The sequence below is a fragment of the Rattus norvegicus genome, chromosome 10 (genome assembly GCF_036323735.1).
Source record: "Rattus norvegicus strain BN/NHsdMcwi chromosome 10, GRCr8, whole genome shotgun sequence".
Classification (NCBI taxonomy): Eukaryota; Metazoa; Chordata; class Mammalia; order Rodentia; family Muridae; genus Rattus; species Rattus norvegicus.
Genome location: NC_086028.1, coordinates 105,414,310 through 105,436,572, shown reverse-complemented (window position 1 = coordinate 105,436,572; position 22,263 = coordinate 105,414,310). Strand labels below are relative to the sequence as shown.

The window sequence follows — 22,263 nt, the reverse complement described above, 5'->3', positions numbered from 1 at the left end:
ACTTTACATCCTAGTGGAAATGTCTGCTAGGGAGTGCACTCCAAACCATCAACTCTCACTGGGCTCCATCACACCCATCACATATGTGTAAGAACACATGGGCCAGCCTGCCTGGATGCAAGCTGCATATCAAAGCTGTAGTTCACACGTGGCAGCTCCCTGTGCTTTTAAGTCAAAGCTCGGCTCTTTGAAGGTCAGTGACACACTCTCTGTCACCTGAAATCCTCCACCTCCAAGCCTTGGTCCTCTCTACCAGGGCACCCCAATTCCTGCTGGGAACACACCATGTCCAGTCTCACCTACTCTCTTAGCTTGGGTCTTAGTTCCAGTTCCATCCAATACTTTCCTTGACTCCTAGAATGACATCTCCAGGACCCTTAAGTAGCAAAGTCTGCCAAGAGATAAATGATCCAGTGACCAGCACAGCACTCCCCAGGGACCAAGCTCATATACCTCATCTTCATCCTGTGGGTCAGTCATTTGCTTACTGCTGTGACAAAACACCTGCCACAGGCCATTTAAGGAAGGCTTATTCTGCCTCACAGTTTGGGGATGCAGGCCACCCTGCCAGCAGAAGCATGAAGCAGCTGGTCACACTGCATCCATCAGAACGCAGAGAGGAAAGAATTTCAGCACCCAGCTTCCTCTCTCTCTATTCAGTGTAGGAAACCAGCCCAGGGAATTGTGCTGCCCACAAAGGATGTGTCCTCAGTCCTCAGTTAAACACTTTAGGAGACATCATCATAGACACACCCCACAGGTGTTTCCACAGCAACTCTAAATCCATTTAAGTTGACCATGAGGATTAACCATTGTGCTTTGCATAATAACCAAAGGCCAGGTTTTCTCCAAATAATGCTACATAGCTAATTAATCCTCACCTGTTTTCCAAACCAATCACTTATTCACTTATTGCTTATGTGCCCAGGTGTTGCACCTGTGTGCAATGGCAGAAAGAGACCAGATCCCCTAACCCTGGAGTTACAGACAGTCGCTGGCCACCATCTAAGTGCTGGACTCTAACCCGAGTCCTCTGAAACAGTGGCCAATGCTGGACAGCAGTCCAGCTCCAGCTCCTTAGTCACACTTTAAACCCCACTGGACAGACTGCACTAATATTCCAATCAAACTTAACAAGAAGCAACATTTTCACATACGCTCCTCTCACAGAGAGAACACAGCATCTCCACATATGGTCAAGTCTCCTTTGACCGCTGTGACATATAAAGCAAAGAAGACTATGGTCTCCTTCCCCAGGAGGCCCAAAATGTCATCAAAAGCATGCCTGTATTCTTCATGAACATCTGGAGGACACACTCACTGCCCATGACAACTTCATTTGACCACTTGCTCTTCTGTGTGTGTGTGTGTGTGTGTGTGTGCGCGCGCGCGTGCGTGCATGTGCATGTGTTGAGGAGGGGTCACTTTGCTAAGTCTGTAACTACATGGGCTTGCTGCTGGTTTTCCTGTGAGTGTGCAAACGCCCTATCACACGGCCTGTGCCTCATCCTCTCCCACAGTCTCCCGTCTTACTGTGTTGTGAGAAACTTCTACAATAACTTTTCTAAAGCAGCACGAAAGGATGGCGATGGCCTCTTCCAGACATCCGTCCATTTCTAGCTGTCCAAGTGTCTGTTGTTCAGCACAGAATTTAAAGGTCTATGGGAGAAGGATATTTCTACCCTTCTTCTTTCCCTGCAATGCTCACACCTCTAAAAGCATCTTCCACAGAACTGTCCAGAAGCATCTCACTATAAACCTGAAAACAAGCTATTTACTCATTGTCAGAGGGAAAGGTGAAAATCAGAGGATAAAAATAACTGTACTTTCTAGTTAGCTTCCCAATATGTAAGTGACCACAGAGCTGATCAATTAATTTTTTGCAGACTCAGCCTGAGGACTGTATAAACAAAGAGGTTTCATGCAAACATCGCTGTCATCTTGCTAGAGAGAGTCTTAAGTCTCTTCCACCGGTATAACATAGAATTCACAAGGTCTCCATAAACTCCCGAACAAGATCTTGGATCAGGCTCTAAGTCACTTCCTGAAGAAATGCGGCTTTGCTCAGTCATCTCAGACTTCTCTCTCCACAGACACAGCAATCCATACAGTTCAGGCCTCAAAGTTCCTTACTTAAAATCTTCAGTCAGAGAACAGTACATGAAAAATTCCAGATATAAACAGCCTGCAAATTCCAACTGCACTTATCTGGGAATTACGCATCCTGTGCTTGGGGTTCATATCCCCATTAAGAGCTCTGCGTGGTGTAAGAATGACTGTGTGCAAGCAATGCTTGTCCATTTAGTTATGGCTCCAAAGCAGGAAGAGCAAACTGCCAATCAGATAAGACAAAGAGAAGCCAAAGAGTGGTCCTCCCTTCCAGAGTTGAGGGCTGGTGAGGTGACTCAACTGGTAAGGCTGCTGGCCAAGCCCAGGGACCTGCATTTACTCCCCAGGGCCCAGATGCTGAAGGAAGAGAACCACCTCTGCCCAGTGCCAGCCTCTGCACACTTGTGCATGGCACAGACACTCACAGTCACACACAGGAAGGGACGGGCTGTGGAGGAGAAGCCACCTTTACAGACCCTTACGACAGGACTGCTCTGCTGTGTGTCACTTTTTTGTGCTTATACTCCCTGTGCCTCCTTTACAAATGCATCCCTAACAGGTATCACAAGTAAGAAACAGTGTATATAAGGGCTCTGTGCTGTCCTAAGTTTCTGGCAGCTGGTGGGATCTCAGAACAAGGAGACCAAGGGACTACCAGAGTCCACCACAACTGATTCACCACAACTGAACTCCACCCATTCACTGGCTTCTTGTTGTGTCCTTGGTCTGCAAAGAAAAAAATCCCTCAAACTAACCTCCTGTCTCCTACACAAAGCCCAAAGCAAAACGCACTATCAATGGCCTAAGTTAGAGCTCAGCTGTAACTACCCTAGGAGCGGCCTACTGTGTGCCTTCTGAACACCCCACCGTGTAGCCCCACACACCCAAGGAGGAAGTGACAAGGTCATCTGACTAGTGCTGGCTCGGTGTCTTGCCACAGTCTTTGCTCAAAACCCAGGAAGTCCACAGCGGAGTCTGGACTCTGTGCATCCTGTCAGTGACGGCCTCTGTGTTAAGTGATGCTAAGAGGCCTCTCAGTTACAGCCTGACTCCCAAAAGCACAGGTCAGGGAGGAAGAACAAGGTGGGTTGCCCAGCTCCCACAGCAGCATGCTGGGTGCATCTGGTTCCCCCACACTAAGGACAGAGAAGGGGGTCAGGACACTGATGCAGCATTCAATCCAACTTATTTATTGCAGTTCTTAGTAAATATGTTCTGAGTTAGTTATTAAAAGAAAAGGGGGGACCTCGAGAGCTAGCAGACAGTTCAGTCAGTAAAGAAAGTATTTGTTGGACAAGCACAAGGACCTAAGTTCATATCCCCAGAACCACATAAAAGTCAGGTTATGGTTCATGTCTGTAACCACAGCCCTGAGAAGGTCAAGGCAAGAGGATCCCTAGGCCCTACAGTTCACTGGCACCTTGTATAGCCATATTGGGGAACTCCCTGTCTCCAAGAGTTAGATGGAATGCAACAGAGAAGACACTCGATACTCACTTCTGGCCTCCGCACAGTCTTATGATGTGAGTTCCTCAGACAAAAACACATATGAAAACACAATATTCCCTCTTCAGTCCTGTGACACACGCAGCAGACTTATCAACAGTGTGCCTCCTGGACTCTCTGAACATCACTCAAGACTCAGTTTCTCCCCTCCTGCCCAAGAACTGGAAAGCAACAGGATTTGGCCTGGGCACAAAGTGTGAACAAAAACACTCAAGGACCTAATATCTAACACATTTGCTTATGTGACACATACCTAATCAACACTCTGAATTATGCTTTTTATTTAAAAAAAACTCAAATACACTAACACACATACTAGAAAAATGGACTTTAGTCTAATACCTAGTTACTGATTTAAAATCAGAAAAACAGATTATTACAAAATATTCTCAAGTCAATCAAGTATATCTTAGCCTACAAATTTTAACCATGTTGGCATAAACTGTATAGACTCTCATGTTTAACTATAGCTAAAATGTCTTTTTTTTTTATATTTTATTTCATTTATATAGCAACCTTATTCCAAAAAAATCTAGATTAATAATTTTTGCTAATACGATTTTATAGAAATGTTTTAATAAGGGCTATCAAATTTAATGCACCAAAAACTGTAAAAATACTGCATAAAATAACCATTGTGGGCATTAAAATACTTCCTCTGGACAGAATATAACCAAAGATGGCACAATTATGTCTCCGGGAGTTACTTTTGAGTTTCAAAAGAATGCTGTTTTGAAATTCAGGGAAGGGTTGGGGATTTAGCTCAGTGGTAGAGCGCTTGCCTAGCAAGCGCAAGGCCCTGGGTTCAGTCCCCAGCTCCGAAAGAAAAAAAAAATTTTTTTTCAGGGAAAATCACTCAAGCCTGCAATCACAGCACTTGAGATGCTGAGGCAGGAGTATAGTAAGTTCAGATCCAGCCTAGACTATGTAGTGAATTCCAGGACAGCTTTGACTACATGAAACTATCTCAAAAGAGAAAAAGAGAATCATTCAAGAAACTGTAAATCAGGCGAGGTAAGTGCACAGCTTTAATCCCAGCACTCAGGAGGCACAGACAGGAGGATCTCTGTAAGTTCAAGAGCAGCCTGCTCTACAGAGTGAGTCCCAGGACAGCCAAGACTACAGAAAGAGGCCTTGTCGTCCCCCACCACCAAAATCAAAAAGAGGGAGGGAAGGAGGGAGGGAAACTGTAGGATTCTCAGCAGTTACTCCTGGTCTGCAGCCCGTCCATCAGCTTCCGTCTGTCTGACAGTGAGAGGAAGGAATCTGTCTGTCTGCAGCAGCTCTCAGTGCCCAGGCTGCCTTGGGTCCTTCCTCTCTGGGCCATCCTGGAGGTGCACTTGGGAATTGGATCCCAATCAAAAGCTTTCAGGAAACTTTAGATTCGAGCTGTGGAAAATGGGAAGTGTTGGATATGTTCTGAAATTCAGAATTTTTCAAATATCAGAAATTTTGTCCCTACACCATATCTTCTAACACACAAGAGCACATGACCATGCTAAGAGCACTAACGGTCACACAGTGAAATCTCCACTGAGTAAATGACGTCAGCACAGACTTGCCCCGACACAAAGACCTGTGCACACAGTGAGCACCGCCATGGTGACTGGAGTACTTTGATGTCTGCTGCCATTCACAGGATTCAGACAATACTACAAAGATGTGTCTGTCTTCCTTCTTGGCTGACTGATTGACAAAGCCACCTACTGTTTGGAAGGCATGGCTGATCCAGCAGCTCTGCCACGTTTGAACGAAACTTCACAGGCTGCCATGCCTAGCATCTAGATGACCGATGTGCAGGAAAGAAACAAGGAGTGAGCAAACCTGTGTGGTCTAGGCCTACGCTGAGTGGTGCTTGTGCATAAACAGCCGAGCACATGGAAGTGAGGCAGGAAGCCAGCCTGAGGGTCAACACTGATGTCACATAACACTGTTCACCCACTTGTCTGAGGACAGAACCTCCCACTCCCAAGAGTCCTCGTTAGGATTAGGAACGACAGGAAAACCTGAGCGGAGCTGAGGCGACAAAGGTGCATAATTTATAAAGAAAGTCAGAAACACACAGCAAAGAGAGGAGAAAGAAGGGGGAAAGGAGAAACCAGTGTGCCCCCAGCTCCATCCAAAGACAGCAGGAGAGGCAAACAACAAGGCAGAGAGAAGCTCATCGAACTGAGTTTCCTCCCTAGCAGCAGCTAGGGAGATCCCTGGCTTTTTCCTATTCTTCCATTCCTTCCTTGGGAACTGGAAACAAAGGGAAGGATGTTGGGATTTACAAGTGTGGTTTATTACTCTGAGCCAGGATCCTAACTTAGCTTTAAACGTGTTGTTTTTAATTCTGTTCCTATTACACTGACTGTAAAGCCTACCTCCCCTGCTATGAGAAAGTCCAGTAGAAGGCAAAGGGCAAAAGGAAATCTGCAACATCAAAGTTAGCTAGTGGCAAGCTCAGTGGGACACCTCTGAGTCCCTCAAAGGGACACCTTCCTCCCCTTCATAATCGCAGTACCCAGGAGACTGACTGCTGACTGCGTTTACTTCCAACAAAAGACACCTTAAGATATTTGTTTTCTAAGGGTCAAAATAAAGAACTATAGACAAGGTTTTTTTTAAAGCCCTAGCTCAAAAAAACAAACAAAAAAAAAAAAAAAAAAAAAAAACCTAGCTCAGTTTATTCTAGAGATCAGAATTATTTAAACCTACTAAAGATATCCTTAATTCGTACTCATACGTGTACACACACACACACACACACACACACACACACACACACACACACTGAAAGCACAAAATCTCAGAAGCTGTTGTTTGGAAGGAAACAGTGGATGAGCCCCTTTTTCTTCTTTGTACCTGTCCCTTCAGCATGTTACTTGGAGAAAGGGATTAAAAAATAATAATTTTACCACAGTAACCAAAGGCTTTCTTCACAAGTGCCCATGTATTACATACATTTTTACGACTAGGAAGACACAGAAAATGTTTGGCTGAAGCCTAGATTAGTATATGCTGTGCCTTTAGAGGCAGGATGTCACCTGAGAATGTCAGCCCTGTGACCAAGTTAAGCAAAACTGTCTTTCATAAGGAGAGCGTCCATCAAAACAGGGACTGGTTCCAAAGCTACTCAGCTTTTTTTTTTTTTCCCCCGATACAATGCTCATCCACAGCTTTAGAACTGACCAAGTTAAGCAAAACTGTCTTTCATAAGGAGAGCGTCCATCAAAACAGGGACTGGTTCCAAAGCTACTCAGACTACTTTTTCCGATACAATGCTCATCCACAGCTTTAGAACTACTAATAAATTAGAATTAGCAACATTATCCTTAAAGTCAAGTCATTCACCCAAGACATGTTTCCCTCTCCCCATCACAGTGGTGTGTCATCACGGGATACATTCAGAAAAACAGTATGGATCTCAGGTGGCCAGGGAGGCTGCTTCCATTGCAGCATCCTGGTTGGGCCAACAGAACCTAGAACAGGACTCTTAGGTCTCCGTATCCACAAACTGCAAGGCAGGACGGATGCTTTCAGAAGACAACAACCAGCATCAAAGACCAGCCAAGAAAACACCGGCCTGCAGCGGGAAGGCTTCAGCTGGCTCATGGGATACATCTGGAGAATGATCCACAATGACCATATGTTAGGTCTTGGCCAAGTGAATTTAGAAAACCAAAGCAAAAGGGAAGGAGGGGTCAAAAGGAGGTGAGAGAGGGGCAAAGAAAGAGGAGAGTGGAACAACAAATCAGGTGCTCAAAACATCCAACAGGAATCAACTATAGTAGCCTCATAGGCAGCCATCCGGGGATTTCCCCATAGAGAGAGAGAGTCTCAGGCAAAGCAGTCTCGGGTGAAGTTTCCAAGAATAAATATCAATAGCAAATAGGGGTGACATCATCAAATTGAGTAATTAGGATATTTATCAGAAACCAAATGGGGAATCTAGGGAGGGAGATACAGTTCTTCCTTAGGTGACTATCTCATATGTGACTGGGTTCCTTCCCCTCCCAATATGGGTCAGGAGTCAGGTTCTGAATTCACACAACTAGGACATGGGAGTCAGTAATCACTGGTTTTCCAGGAGCTGCAATCTCTAGGACTTACCCTAAGGCCAGTCCTCTCTGTACAGCTTCCTAGGCATGGATTTTGCCACCAACATAAAACTGTTGGCTTAGTGAATCTCAGTAAGACAATGTCAGATCACCACCCCATTCCTGAGTTACTTAAAGAGAATTCCAAGTGAGAAATTACCACAGTGCAGAGTCAAAGGTGAGAAGGATTACAAACAGGAAATAGAAAGCAACAGTTCAATGTCTTTCAAAGTCCTAGAGATAAAGCTGACAGCACACGTGAATATCCTTTGGGGATTATGGACCACTAAACCAAGCACAGCAAACCATGGCACACAATCAGGTCTGTGGCCCAGAACTGAACAAACACAGCTCCCTCAGCCAAGACTGGAAGACTTAATCACCACAGTACTTCCACAGCCTGCTCTTTCTGTGCATTTCTTCTCAACAGGCTTGCCAGTTTAAGAGCTAGTCCCAAAGCTAGTCACAAAATGACCTTGTAGAACACAAACTGAAAGGCTGTATTTCATCCACACCTCAGTGCCTATGAATACAGCCGAGCCTCACTTGAAAAACAAGGCTGGCAAGGACAACCAAGCATGAGAGCTGAACATTCCAGAAGAATCCACAAAAACAATTCATAAAGAAGTTTCCTGTCAGACATGATAGTACACACTTGCTATCCCAGCACCCAGAGGCTGAGGCAGGAAAAAGATCGCTATGCCAACACCAAGGCTACAGAACAAGACCCTGGCTTTGGAAGAAAAAAAGAAATCAATCTTACCTGTACAGTAAAGTTTTTAGGAAAATTCAGTGTCTCAAAATCATCTAGAGATGCATGTATTCATGGGAATGCAGAAGGCATGTGAGTGTGTGCCCAGAGGAATGTGTACACATGCATTTAGAGGCCAGAGGATAGCCACGGGTGTTGGCACTCAGAACAATGTCTTTCTTTGACCTACAACTCAACCAATTAGGCTAGGATGGATGGCTAGCTAGCAAGCCCCAGAGATCTACCGGTCTCTGCCTACCCAGTGCTAGGATTCTAATATAAACCCACATTACTACATTCAATTTTGTACATAGATGCTAGAATCAAACTCAGGTCTCCCCTGCCCCAAATCTAGAGAGATCCAGATTGGTTATCTTTCTTCAAACAAAAAACAAACCTCAGTAGCAATATTCTTCGGGAACATTCCAACACAAACAGGGCAGGGCATGTGAAACACTGAAGCCTAGCTGCTGGCCCTGTTCAGGGTGGCCAATGCTGTTCCCACAGAGCAGCTCACACATGCTTTGTCAGACCACAACCTGCCTTCCAGGTACAGTTTGAGGTGGACACTTCCTCAGCTCTGGCACAGCCCTCAGGCCTTGCCTGTCTTTGGACCTCACTGTCTGAGACCCTCGCTGACAGGATTTTCAGGAAGGAGGTACAGTAGTCTGGTACAGTAGTGTCTTTGGGGAAAGACTCCAAAGCAAAGGACAGAGCTAACAGTTCTTCCACAGCTCTGGATAGGAAGTCCTTCAGCGCAGCCTTCCCAAGACAGAAACGGCCACTGAGGAGGACATGTCACCTCATCCAGGTCATATGTCCAGCAGAAAAAGTCCCAACGCTACTATACCTCAAAGCCACATTAGCTCTTTCTCACTGAAAAAAAAAAATTACTTTTTGTAGTGCTACACAATTTTCATCTCAGCACTTGGGGAACAGAGGCAGGAGAATCTCTTTGAGTTTGAGGATAGTCTGCAATACACAGGGCGCAAATACCTCAGAGCACATGTGGAGGTCAGAGTCAGTTCTGTCCTTCCCATCTCTATGTATTCCAGGTACTGAACTCATCTCTTATGAGACCTTTACCCACTGAGCCATCTGGCCAGCCTCTTTATTTTTTAACTGACAGAAAAATTATTCATACTAGGTGTTGCAGACACTGTGCTTCCCTGGAACCTCTTGTTGACAGCCCTAGTCAGACCCACTGTGTTCTTTTTTCTTTCTCTCTCTTCCTCTCTCCCTCTCTTTCTTTCTTTCTTTCTTTCTTTCTTTCTTTCTTTCTTTCTTTCTTTCTTTCTTTCTTTCTTTCGACAGAGTTTCTATGTCTGATCCTGATCCTGTAGACCAGGCTGGCCTTGAGCTCACCTTCCTCTGCCTCCTGAGTGCTGGGTTAAAGGTGTGCGCCACCTCTCTCCAATTCCCACTGTGCTCTTCATCGTGGCTGGTGGTGAACCCCTAGGCCACTTCTCTTTCTAGCTGTTTGCATACAAAGTTCCAAAGGCAACAGAAAACGTTGATGCTCTGAGCACTGAAAGGAAAGGATATGAGCATAACAGTTCCTCTTTTCACAGATTTATTCCAGGACTCCTGTGACAGGGAGGTGGCACTGGTGGCAAGTCCACCTACATACAGAGAGAGAGATCTAAGAATGAACCTTCATCCTCAGTGTAGTCCATGACAAACACTGGACAGAACACCAACAGTTCCCAGTCTTCATCTGCATGCTAACAGTGGCTGGATGGCACTGTGGTCTCTGGGAAGGTAAAAGGCACTGTGAGTACCATAGAGCCCTACAGGACCACCGAGGCTGGCTGTGGGCAACTCTAATGCCTGGGACTTGCAACTGGGGAAGTTACAGCATCAACTGACGCTACCTGATGCTGCTGTCCATCCCAGCAAGAAGCTAAAGACTACAAAAGATGCCAAGTGCCAAGCTGTTTGCAATCTTTAGCTGGAGCAATAAGCCTCCAACATAAGCACTCGGAGTCTCCAGCCACTAAGGTCTAAGCAGCATGTCCCTAGCTCTCGGGGCTTGGAGTGTGACCCACTGACCTTCGAATCTAGCCCTAGGTTGTAGGGCACTCAGGGACCTGGGACTGCTGGCAATCAAAGGGCTCACCTACACTCGTGATTTCTACCTGGGTAGAACAAAAGGAATCCATGTGGTTGACTGCTAACAAGCACCTGTGTTAACCGCCCATGGCTCATTAGATTTCACTGTGAATCCTAAGAAAACCACCACAAATAAACCCTGCACATTCCAGACAAGAAAAATATTCTGGACCTCCTGTCAGAAATGCCCAAAGTCCCATGATGCCCCAAGAAAGGTTCAGAACATACCCGGCCTGATAGAACTGAAGATCAGTTAGCAAAGAAAAGTGGCCTTTGAGTGTAGACAGAATGCATGGGCGTGTGCATGCATGTGTGAGCACTCACGCACACTTCCTCTTTCATATTTCTATTCCCATAGTGCCTTACGGGGTTGACAAGCAGTTTTCAAATGAGCGTCAATTAAAAGTTCAGGAAAGCGCTGACACTTCACACTTCACTCTTTCTGTAGTAATGTGCAGGCTTCAGGGCAAAATCAAATCACTGTTATGGCGTGGATGTTGGCTGCCCCTGTGGGGATGTATGGAAGGTTTGTTTTCAAGAAGTTGTATGGGGTATTTGTGATTCCATAGAACCTACTGTCACTAGGGATGTCTCTCCTCTTTCTGACATGAGTAGAAGAGCCACGGCCATTGTCATGTTAACCGAGGCTCAAGGCAACGGACCACTCAACCTTGACTGGCTCTCTAGAACTGTGATCACAAAATCATTTCTCTGGATATTTCATTAGTGACACAAGGCTGACTGACAGTCACAAAGACAAGCTACAATCAGAATAGCTCTACGCTGTGCAAAGGACACTCCTGCAGCTGAGCACTGGGACTGTCCTGGCAACTTCCTGGTAGGTTAGATATGACTGATAGTAGGACAGATTATGACTCCTGTTATAATGTGACAACTAGAGAACAAGGGTCCTCTGCCCTTCAAAACAGGCCTAACCCCTAGAATGAGCGCCCTCCAGACTGAGCCCATTCAAAGGGAACCTAGGGCGGAGAAACAAGACAAATGGCACCACCAGCAACTACCTTCAACATAAGGCAGGCTATTCTACAAAAGAACCAGCCTGGAACCTCCACCAGGAGAGCAAAGGATTAAAAAAGCAGTGTGTGTGTTGGTATGTGTTTGGGGGGAGGGGGTGATGACAGGTGACAACAGGTGACGGACGGGAGAAGTATTACATGGGAACTGAGCTGGTTCTTACCTTTCACCATGTGGGGTCTTGGTGAAAATCAGGTCATGAGGCTTGGTAACAAGAACATTTACCTTCTGAGTCATCTCATCACACACACACACACACACACACACACACACACACACACACACACACACTTTTTTGATTTAAGGAAAAAATGAAAAATATATAAAATTAAGGAATTTTTGCTTACAACAAAACAAAATAAAACATCACTCAGGAGGCAGAGAAAGGAGGATCTCTGTAAGTTCAAGGCCAGCCTGGTCTACAGAATGAGCTCCAGGACAACCAGGGCTGCACAGAAACCCTGTCTTGAAAAATAAAACAAAACAATGATGATGGTGATGGTGATGGTGATGGTGATAACAATGTTGTTGTTGATGATAATGATTATGACAATGACAACGATGTCAATGATTACAATGTCAATGTCAATGGTGATGATGATGATGGCGATGATGGTGATGATGGTGATGATGGTGATGATGTATAAGCTACACTTGCAACACAGGCAGGAAGTGTGAGCAGAGCACAAATTTGGGCTAGGACTACAAAAGTATGTTCAGGTGCTGGTGTAACCCTGACATCAGGCCAGAAAGACACGCCCTCTCGAGAGCTGCATGGAGATGTGTGCAAAGAATCCGGGTGTTGACTGCTCACTTCTCAAATACCTCAAAACAAACACAAGCAGAAAGCAAACTGGATGCAACAGAACAGCTGTGGGCTCTGGGGGAAGTAATACAGTTCAGTGCCCCCAGCTTTCAGTTCCACTTGGCCTGAAATCTTTCAGAATGAAGGCTTGGAATAGGAAGACCTCTACCTTGGCACAAACAAAATTAATCACAAAGATCCAAGAAAAACTGCAACCTATTGCCTCTAGTTCCCAGGAAAGAAAACGTATATTTGTTTCCAAAAAGTCCTAAAACAGATGCACTCAGCAGACCTCACAGGCAGCAGGAAAGTCTCCTGGAGCTGGATCTCAAGTCAGCACTGCTTCCTGCCACTCTTGATAAAGTGTCTGCCGGCACAGTGCTGCCTTCAGTTAGGGGACTTTCCGAGCCTTGTCCCCTTCCTCTCAAGACAGGAACTCTATCAAACAACAGGACTATTTTAGTGTACTTAGTGTCATGTAGCCATCTTCCCAGTCTGCTTCCAGTCCTCTGGGCGGGGACAGAGCATGGGGATATCAGCCTCTGCAGAGTCACGAGGACCCAGGAAATAAGGCTCCTCGAGAATCCAAGTAGTCCCTGGCCTGCCCCTAGGGGTGGGCAGCACTCTGCAGCCTCGTCTCTTAAGGATCAACCAAGTATAGCAGGCCTGAGCCCTTCCTTCCCACAACGGCAGACTTGTCCTCTTTAGCCAGCTGTGGTAACTGGAAAGGTCACATGCAAGCAAGACTCAAAAGTATTTTCTGTCATCACATGGTGGATCAAGCTTCTGCTGCACACTCGGGACACACGAGTGTTTCACCCTCTGCTCAGCTAAGTGTGTGACAAAGGCAGGAAACAACAGGGGAGAGGCAAGGGGGGCGGAAGAGGAGGAGGAGGAGGAGGAGGAAGAGGAGGAGGAAGAGGAAGAAGAGGAGGAGGAAGAGGAAGAGCAGCACAGGTGAGAAGACAGTAAGCAAATGAGGGAAAGCAAGGCAACCTCAGGAGCACTGGTCCTCAAGTCCTCAGTAGGAAGCCTGGCCTTGTAGAGCCTGCCACTCAGCCCAGGACCCTCCCACTGCCCTCTCAGGACTGCGTGTGCACAGCCATGGAACAGGCTCTGAACCAACAGCTAAGGTTATCAATGGTAAACATCAGCTTTAAGATATCACTTAACTTTTTAATTTTTGCTTTTCAAGACTGTCTTGGGTGTAGTTGTCTTGCTGCTGCTGTGCTGTTGCTGTGGATCTGGCTGTCCTGGAGCTGGCTCTATAGACCAGGCTGTCCTTGAACTTGTCTCTGCCTCCAGCGTTGGGACTAAAGGAATGTGCCACTTTCGCCTGGCTTAATTTTGTTTTTCAAAGTCTATTATTGCACATAGCCTTTAATATATCTTTAAAGGAAACAAAAACGTAATTACCTTCCTTACATATAAAATGTCTTCGATAGTTTTCAAATCCTCAACTTGCCACAGCCTAGAATCACCTAAGAAAGCATCAACTGAAGAAATAACTTGAAGAAATGGCCTGGGTGGGGGGTATTGATTATGAATTGCTGCAGAAAGACCCAGCCCATTGTAGCATTGCCATTCCCTAGTCAGAGGCCCTGAACTATGTAAGTCAAGAGAAAGCTACATGCAAGCAAGCAAAGCTATGTGTGCTCTCTCTACTCCTGACTGTGGGTATGTTGTGTGACTGTGTGACCTACCCTGGACTCCATGAGACGAGTGTGCTGGTCTAAAACCCACTTTCCAGAGACTGTGACTCACACAGGCACAAGAGCAGCAACACTGTCTCCAGGAGCCTTGGGGAGCCCCACACAAGCCTTGGCAGAAAAGAGTTACTGTGCTAGGCAGGACATCCTGCACTGTGCCCACATCTCAGGCTGTGTGACACTGACTTTGATGACCAGAAAGGAAGCGATGACTCTTGCACCCCACCTACTCTTCTAACATCTGTAAATGTCCTGGAACTGCAGCATGAGCAATGAAGCCGGAGAGACATGACGGGTTAGAAACGGTGGGACAGAGTAAAGCTGCATCTCTGCCTCATCCTGTAGGTCCACCCGAGATCCCACTGAGAAACCAATTTCACTCTCTTCAGAGCAACTTCATGACCTCAAGATCCGAATCGATGGAGATGGGGGCGGGGACTGAATATGGAATACTCAAGTAGCGCCTGGACGACAGTGGTGACAAAGCTGACTGCACTGAAACGTCCAGAGTTTACATAAGACCAAGACAAACACACTGAAGAGAAAGCGCATTTGTTTATACATCACCAGCTTACTGTGGCCTATGTTTTAAAAGGAAGAAAACGAAAAAGAAAAGCAAAGACAAAACCCACAGAGCAAAGAACAAAACACAACAGGTGATCCCCAAGAGGAAAGCTCAAGTGGGCAGCACCCAAGGGCCTGCCTGCACGAACTCATTCACCTCAGGATAGGAAGGGGTCTCCAGTGCAGCCTCAAGGACCTGCAGGTGCAAGGGAGCAAGTGCTCCAGTTTTCTGACAGGGAGCACAAGCTGCAGCAGCTACCGATGCCCCGGGGGGAATTTTGTCAGTGACAGTTTGGCCTAGAACAGTCCACACTGCACAGCTCCATTCCAGGACCAACAACCACATCCTGAGACCTGTCTGCAAAGGTGCAGCTGCTCAGTGCAGTGGCTCCTGGGAAAGTAGACATGCACCGCAGGCCAGGCTACTGCACTTCTGGGCATTCATAACAAAGAAATGAAAACTAAGATTCAGAGGAAAAAAGAACGTAAGTGTTCACAGCAGCCTTATCCATGACAGCAACCCAGATGTCCTTCGGTGAATAAGCAATTGCACATGGCAGTTCATCTACACCACAGACAACACTTGGCAATAACAGGGACAAATGATGGGCAATGTGGATGAGTCTCTAGAGCGATCAGAGTGAAAAAGCCAACTGCAAAAAGTGGGATGCCGCCCAACTCAGCCACACAGCTGCGAGGAGTGAGATGCTGACATGACTTACAGACACGGCATTCTTGAACAAAGGACCATGCCTGCCCAGCTGAGAAGTGTGTGCAACCAAGGGGCAGTGCAGTGGAAAGCCAACATCTGTGTCAAGACCTGGGCTGTGACGTAGGACACTTTTGGCTTAAGGCTCTGGTTTTTGAGACAGGTCTTACTACATAGTTCACATTAGCCAGGAACTCACAGTCTTCCTGCCTCCGCCTCATCAGTGCTGAGAACACCCAGGTGCCACCAAGCTGCTGCCACACTAGGATCCCAGTCCAGGAAAAGGGAAGAAAGGTACAGTTTCACTGTAGACTCTCTAACTGTCTTAAAATGGAAGGCTTAATTTAAAATAGAGAATGAGTCGATGTTTCCTATTCGCATAGCTGTAAACTGAAGCTTCACTAGTGGCCAAGCCTGTGTCCAGTGACAACACAGTAATTAGTGACAACTCCCAACTCCAGAGCTTCTGGCAGCATCAGTGAAATATGGACCAAACTATGAGACCATGGGTGCACTAACCACTGTCAGTAATCCCTCACTCACTTCTTTTAAAGCCATTATGCCTGATCAACTGGTGTTTTGCTTGGCACCCACCCAAGAACAAACCATAAAAGGAACAGACTGGGAATCTTGAGGACTCTGTAACTATCCCTAACTTAATGGTGACACTTCTGTTGCAGCGGGCAGCCACAGTCAGGCATCAAGAATCTGTCCCATCCCACAGGCTTTTATTCTGGAACCACAAACCAGTGTCATTAGCAACCCAGCTCCTGGGGCAATTTGCTGCATCTTTGCCTCTTCCATTCAAAGACTAGCTCATTATTTTGTTTAATGATTATTATCTAAATTTATGACGACTGAGAAAATTACTTTAACCACTTTTGTAATGCAAATATATTTTATAGGTTCTTAATATTTAATTACAATTCAATGGTGCTCTCACTGAAGCAACTCCCGGCAGCATTTAGTGTCTAATAGAACATCAGTCGGGAAGTTCAGTTCTAGCCCATTATTTCACACAAAATTCCAAAGAATTCTAAAGGCTTTTTCTGTCCCAATCTATCTGCTACTTCTCTTAGTGAGCACAACTTAGTACACGTCCGTCCACGCAGTTAGTGTGACTGTCTGACAGGGTGACACACATTTGCTGACTCCTCTGTGTCTTAAGTGAGACAGCAATGCACAGGGAAGTCAGTCAGGTGCTCCCCAGAACCATCGTGAACCACACACCTACAGGTGCAGTGGCTTCTGGAAAGCTCACCTCCCCAACAGGAGGGTTGGCTCACCAGACCCCAGCTACATACAACGCCAACATGCTGAACCCCTTGCCTGCCTTCTGGGACCTAGAGTTCTTCTGGTGCATGCCAGGCAGAGATGTACCCATGGTGAGCACCCAGTTAGGTCTCTAAGGAACCTTTTAGGGTGACCCCACTTCATGTGTGTCATCCTAACTTACTTCTGGGGAAGCTGAGACATTATAGGTGACTACCCGGGAAAAGCACCCTTGAAAGTTCATGGCTGTCTTGCTGCAGACTTCAACACACACACACACACACACACACACACACACACACACACACACACACACACCCCTGGTCCTCAGGCTGGTTTTGTTGTACAACATTCTTTCACTAACAGTAAACCAGACCACTGTGTCCTTAGTGAATCATCAAATCAAGGAGTAAAGGGCTGAGAGGTCGTGGAGACTTGGATCCAGCACCAAAACTATACAATAAACAATAGTCAATTTTCTCACCACTCTTCCTAAAATTCTTCAAAAGAGACAACAACCCTAGCAATTACCAGCTTCTCACTTAGTGCACGCTACCGCTTGATTACAAAGCACACCAGCCGCTGGATCTGACACTCTGGGTAACACACAGCTGCAGGACCGCTCCTCATCTACTTCAATGTCTCCTTGATAGGTTCCTTTTGGCTTGACAAGAAGACAAATTAGATTTTAAATTATTTTCAGTTTTACTCAACAAAGTCCATAGGTCAGATGGTCTGGATAAAAGTGAAATTATTCTCGTGGAATGAGATGTTTTCATGCTAATAATACACAGTGATACACAGTGACTATAGAAGTGGGGATGCAGCAGGACTGGGCAGAACACTTGGCTAAGCGAGTTAGTGTGTAAGAGATCCTGGGTTCAATCCCCACCACACCCAAACCAAGTGGCACAGTGGGCACCTGTTCAGGAGAATTGAATCAGAAATTCAAGCTCAGCCAGGTGGTGGTGGTGTACACCTTTAACCCCGAGTTTGTGAGGCAGAGGCAGGTGGACCTTCATGAGTTCCAATCAAGCGTGGTCTACATAGCAAGTTCCAGGAAGGCCAAGACTACACAGAGAAACCCTGCGCCCAACAATCAAGGGGAGGGGAGAGAAGGGGAGGAATTCAAACCCATCCTCAGCTACGAGTTCAGATTGGCTGCATTAGAGCCTGTCTTTAGAAATATATACACGATAAAACAAAGCAGCCAGCCTCCACTGTGGGGTCCACACTCACCACAGAGCAGAGAAACCCAAGCACCCAAGTGTGGGAAGGAGTAGGTGCAAATGCCCCCTCAGGACAGTCATTTGCTCAGAGAACCAACTACTTCAGTCACTTCCACAAAAGCAGTATGAGCTACCAGTGACAGCGAAAGAGACCAAGCACTTAAATGGAAGGTTCTGGATGCAGCAGACCAGCAGCATGGCCAGTAGAGGAGCCAATCCACTGCAGAGAGGAGCAGCCTCGTGTACAGTGCATACAGCAAGCCATCCCACCCAGTGGTGTGCACTGTGGACTCTTCTCAGCCAACCTGCTAGTGACAAAACTCCTCCTGAGGCAGCAGAGGCCGCTGGTCTATTCTCCCCCACCCTGCACCCGGATCCAGGAGTCTGTAGCACTCATGGTCCCCCACACCTTGCTGAAACCTAGGGTCACACTGGAAAGCTCTTCCCTCCCTCCCTCGAGTCGAATGTGTAGATCTACACCTACAGCCTCTCATTTTCATGACTGAGTGAAAACAGCTGCTGAACAAAGTGTGCGTGACCATGGAGCTGAGACCTAAAGGGTCCTCAGGAAGGCAGTCTACAGAGCATGCCAGCGTGCTGCCTCTTATAGAACTCAAACACTCCCCAGCATCTTCAGACAAGGATGTTATTGAGGATTCTCTCACTCCGAGAAGCTGTGTGACCTTCTAGGTTTTTAATTCCTTTTTTGTCTCCGGGTAAGACGCAATGAAAGAAGCAAAGGAAGCTCGAAGGCTGGGAGGTGACCAGTCAGTGAAGAGCTGCGCAGCACATGCTCAATCAGCAGCACTCACAGAAAGAGGAGGGCAAGGGTCTGTGCCCAGTGCAGGGAGCTACAGACAGTGGAGACCAGCCTCACAGGCCACACACCATCAGCTCCTTGGCAAGTCCCATGTCAGTGTAAATATATACAGATGGATGACGCCTGAGGATCAACATAGGATGTCCCCTGGACACACACACATCAAACAAAAGGTTCAAGTAGCTCCAGCCCAGCATGGAGTGCATGCCCATGATGTCAGCACTGAAGCAGGAGCATCAAGAGGTAGAAGCCCCCCTGGGTTACACAGCAAGTCTGAGATGAGCCTAAGCCACACAGTGAGACACTGTCTCAGAAAACTAAGGGCTCGGGCTGGAGAGATGGCTCAGTGGTTAAGAGCACTGACTGCTCTTCCAGAGGTCCTGAGTTCAAATCCCAGCAACCACATGGTGGCTCACAACCATCTGTAATGGGATCCAGTGCCCTCTTCTGGTGTGTCTGTGGATAGCTAGAGTGTACTCATATAAAAATAAATAAATAAATCTTTTTAAAAAAAACTAAGGGCTGAGAATGTGACTTATAGGCAAATTATTTGACTAGCATGTTCAAGGCCTACTATTCCATCACCACCACCACCAAGAGACAAGTGTGTGTGTGTGTGTGCACAGTGCTTATCCTGGATTCCCTTATAGCCCATCCTAACTATGAGACCTCTGTGTCCTCTGTAATGCCAAGATCTTAGTATACACTTGGGTTTACTCCCCCACTCAGATCCTCTATATCAACTGGCACTGTCTTATCATAAGTTAGACCCTGGTACTCTTTGATTAATAACATGTACTGCCATGCACTACACATAGGTGACTCCAGAAAGCAGCTTTCACCAGCTCCAAATGTTCACTGCTCCCAACTGTAGGATTTCTGAGGGCAGCCCTGCTTCAGCCCTGATTTTCCACCATGTTACCCCACCCCTCTCATCTTCTCCACCTTCTGACTTCTTCATCCCATGGGGAAAAACATTTGCTCCATTTCCTCCCAAACCTTGTGACTAACGTCCTCTGCACACCTGGCCCATGTTCCTCTCCTCAGCGAGGCCCAGCCCCTCCACACGGCCTTTGCATTTCTCTCACTGCAAGGTCTGGGGGTTTTACTGTCCACACAGCTTCAGTGTCAGGTCACAGGATGTCTCATGCTTTTCTGCTCATTTGTTTTTAGTGTAATTATTCATCTTAAACGCCAAATCCTTCATCTTTTAACAGTAAATTACATATAGTGTATATAAATTTTTTAAAGAGTAAATTATATTTCACTTTGGTGAAACTGTGCAAACAATCCAAGTTCCTGCTGCACTCCCAAACCCCAACCGAGCTCCACGTAAGTCCAGTGAAGTATGAGGCAACAACGTCAGTGCTGTCAAGAGAGCGCTAGCTTCCCGAGTGGGACACGGAAGCCCCTAACACCAACACGATCATGAAAGACTAAAGAGAAAAGCGTGGGTGACTGAGAGGTTGGTGGAATACAGGCCCGAGCATCCTCGTCCTCCTCTTTGGCACTGAAGGCTCATTCCCACTGCCTCACCCCAGACAAGACCCCGCTGTGCCCCAACCTGGACACAGACATCTGAAACAAAAACAAACATGGAGGCATGTGGTGCTGAGGGGGACTGTAACTGGTGTAGCCAACAAGATAAGCATGCCTCTCCTTCCCCATCTTCCCACCTGTGGACGATGGTGGCCACCTGACCTCACCCAGGTAGAATGTAATTCTGAGGTCGGGCAGCTGACCACTCCTTTGAAATAGCATGCAAATGTTACTGGTAGGAGATGTAAACAAGGCTGCCTGCTATGGTAGCTAAATGTGAGCGCCCACAGTCACCACTGCCTCCTCAGGGCTGCTTCCCTGCTGCCCCCACCCCCAGCCCTCAGCTTCAGATGAAAACCAAGAGCACCAGCAACATTAGCCACACAGAAACTTACATCTGTCCAAAGAGAAATGTCTTGAGTAGTGTTTCACAAAGTCCCCAGACACTGCCCCCAACTGCTGCTGGTCCATGGTAAGGGTGTTAAGACAAAACAGATAGATGGGTCGGCTGATCATCCTACACTGAGACCACTAACGGGGCTACCACTCCAAGAAGAGCCATTTGGCCTTGCTTCACAACACAACCCTGGAAAAGGAGCCTGAGCCCTGGAGTCCAGGGTAGCCAGGCTACAGTGGACCCGAATGAGAAGTGCGACGCAGCTCTAAACCTCCCACCAGCCTCTACACTTCACACCTCTTAGCAACAGTTCGACGACTCAGCTTACACACCTCTTAGCAACAGTCCAACGACTCAGCGCTGGACTCTAGATGCCCATCTGCCCTGCCGCTCCTTTACAGACTGTTCATTGTCTCAAAGGGACAATGAATCTGCTCCTAGAATGGATCTGGTTCCTAGATCCAGCCAAAGAGCCACAAAAGGACTAAGGTTACCCTTGTTCCTTCTCCTGTAATGCCAGAGTTTTATTTCTGAGACAAGGTCTCTGTGTAGACCAAAGCTGGCACAGAACTTGTCATCCTCTCCTTCTCTGGGGAGCCTTGTGGCTTTCTAAAGATTTGGTCTTCTATTTGTTTTAGCTTTGACTTTATTTCTATTTAATAAACTAAGAAAAAGATGGGTTTTCTTCTACACGATCTGAACATCCATCTGCATCAAACCAATGTAGCAGCAGAAGCACTGAGTCCTTTGCCTACCTCAAGACAATATGAGGATGAGGAAATGATAGGTCTTATGGAGGTTAAAAACAAAATTAAGGTTGGAGTCTAAGAGCAGCAGAAAGCTTGCCTGCCTAACATGTGAGAGCCTGGATACAGTATCATGAATGACGCCCTAGAGCTCAGAGCTTTTCTGTACTCCTGGATGCCTCTCACTCCCAGACAGCAAGGCAGCCATCAGTTAGTGCTGGTGAAAAGACAAGAAGGAAGGCCGCTGATGTTGTGTGCTGGCCACGGCTCCTCCAACTTCCTGGCCCTGCTGCCCAGTTCGTTGCCACTGCTGCTGCTGCCCCCCCCCCCCATCTCTCCTTCTCTTTCCCTATGCCTATGCCTCCTCAGGCACATACAGCAGCCCAGGCATTGCCTGAGCACTTCCTGAAGATTCTCACAACTGCCTAACTTCTGAAATATGCATAAGTAAAAACTTAAGCAAAGGGATGGCTGTCATAAGGACAGACACTGCAGGGGCTCATGTGTAAGTGCTTTAGGGGAGACCCTGCTCCCCAACGAGAGTCACCATGGAGCACAGTGCAGCCAGCATATTAGAGCTGCCACACTTGAGAAATAAGGGGAAAGAGCTGCTGGATGATAGATATTTTTAATTAAAATCTTCAATTTTCAGTTCATTGTCCTTAGACAATCTCTTCCCTCAGCATCCTGGGTTTCTAGGATCTCCGTTCTTAGGAAAAAGGGAGATACTGCAGTGGACCAGGCTTGACTCACAAAAGCACAGGTTCTGCCCAAAACAAATACTTCCTCAATTATCAGTAGCTACAAACACTGACACAGAAATGAGCCTGCTTCTGCTGGCCAAAAGTGCTACTTACTATCCAACCAAAGAGACAGAC

At 46.7% G+C, this 22,263-nt stretch overlaps 1 protein-coding gene across 2 annotated transcripts in view; it reads right to left on the bottom strand.

Annotated features, from left to right (window-relative positions):
• The window catches only part of Rptor (regulatory associated protein of MTOR, complex 1), a 298,474-nt gene that overhangs the window by 238,844 nt on the left and 37,367 nt on the right, over window positions 1–22,263 (bottom strand). The window lies entirely within an intron of this gene.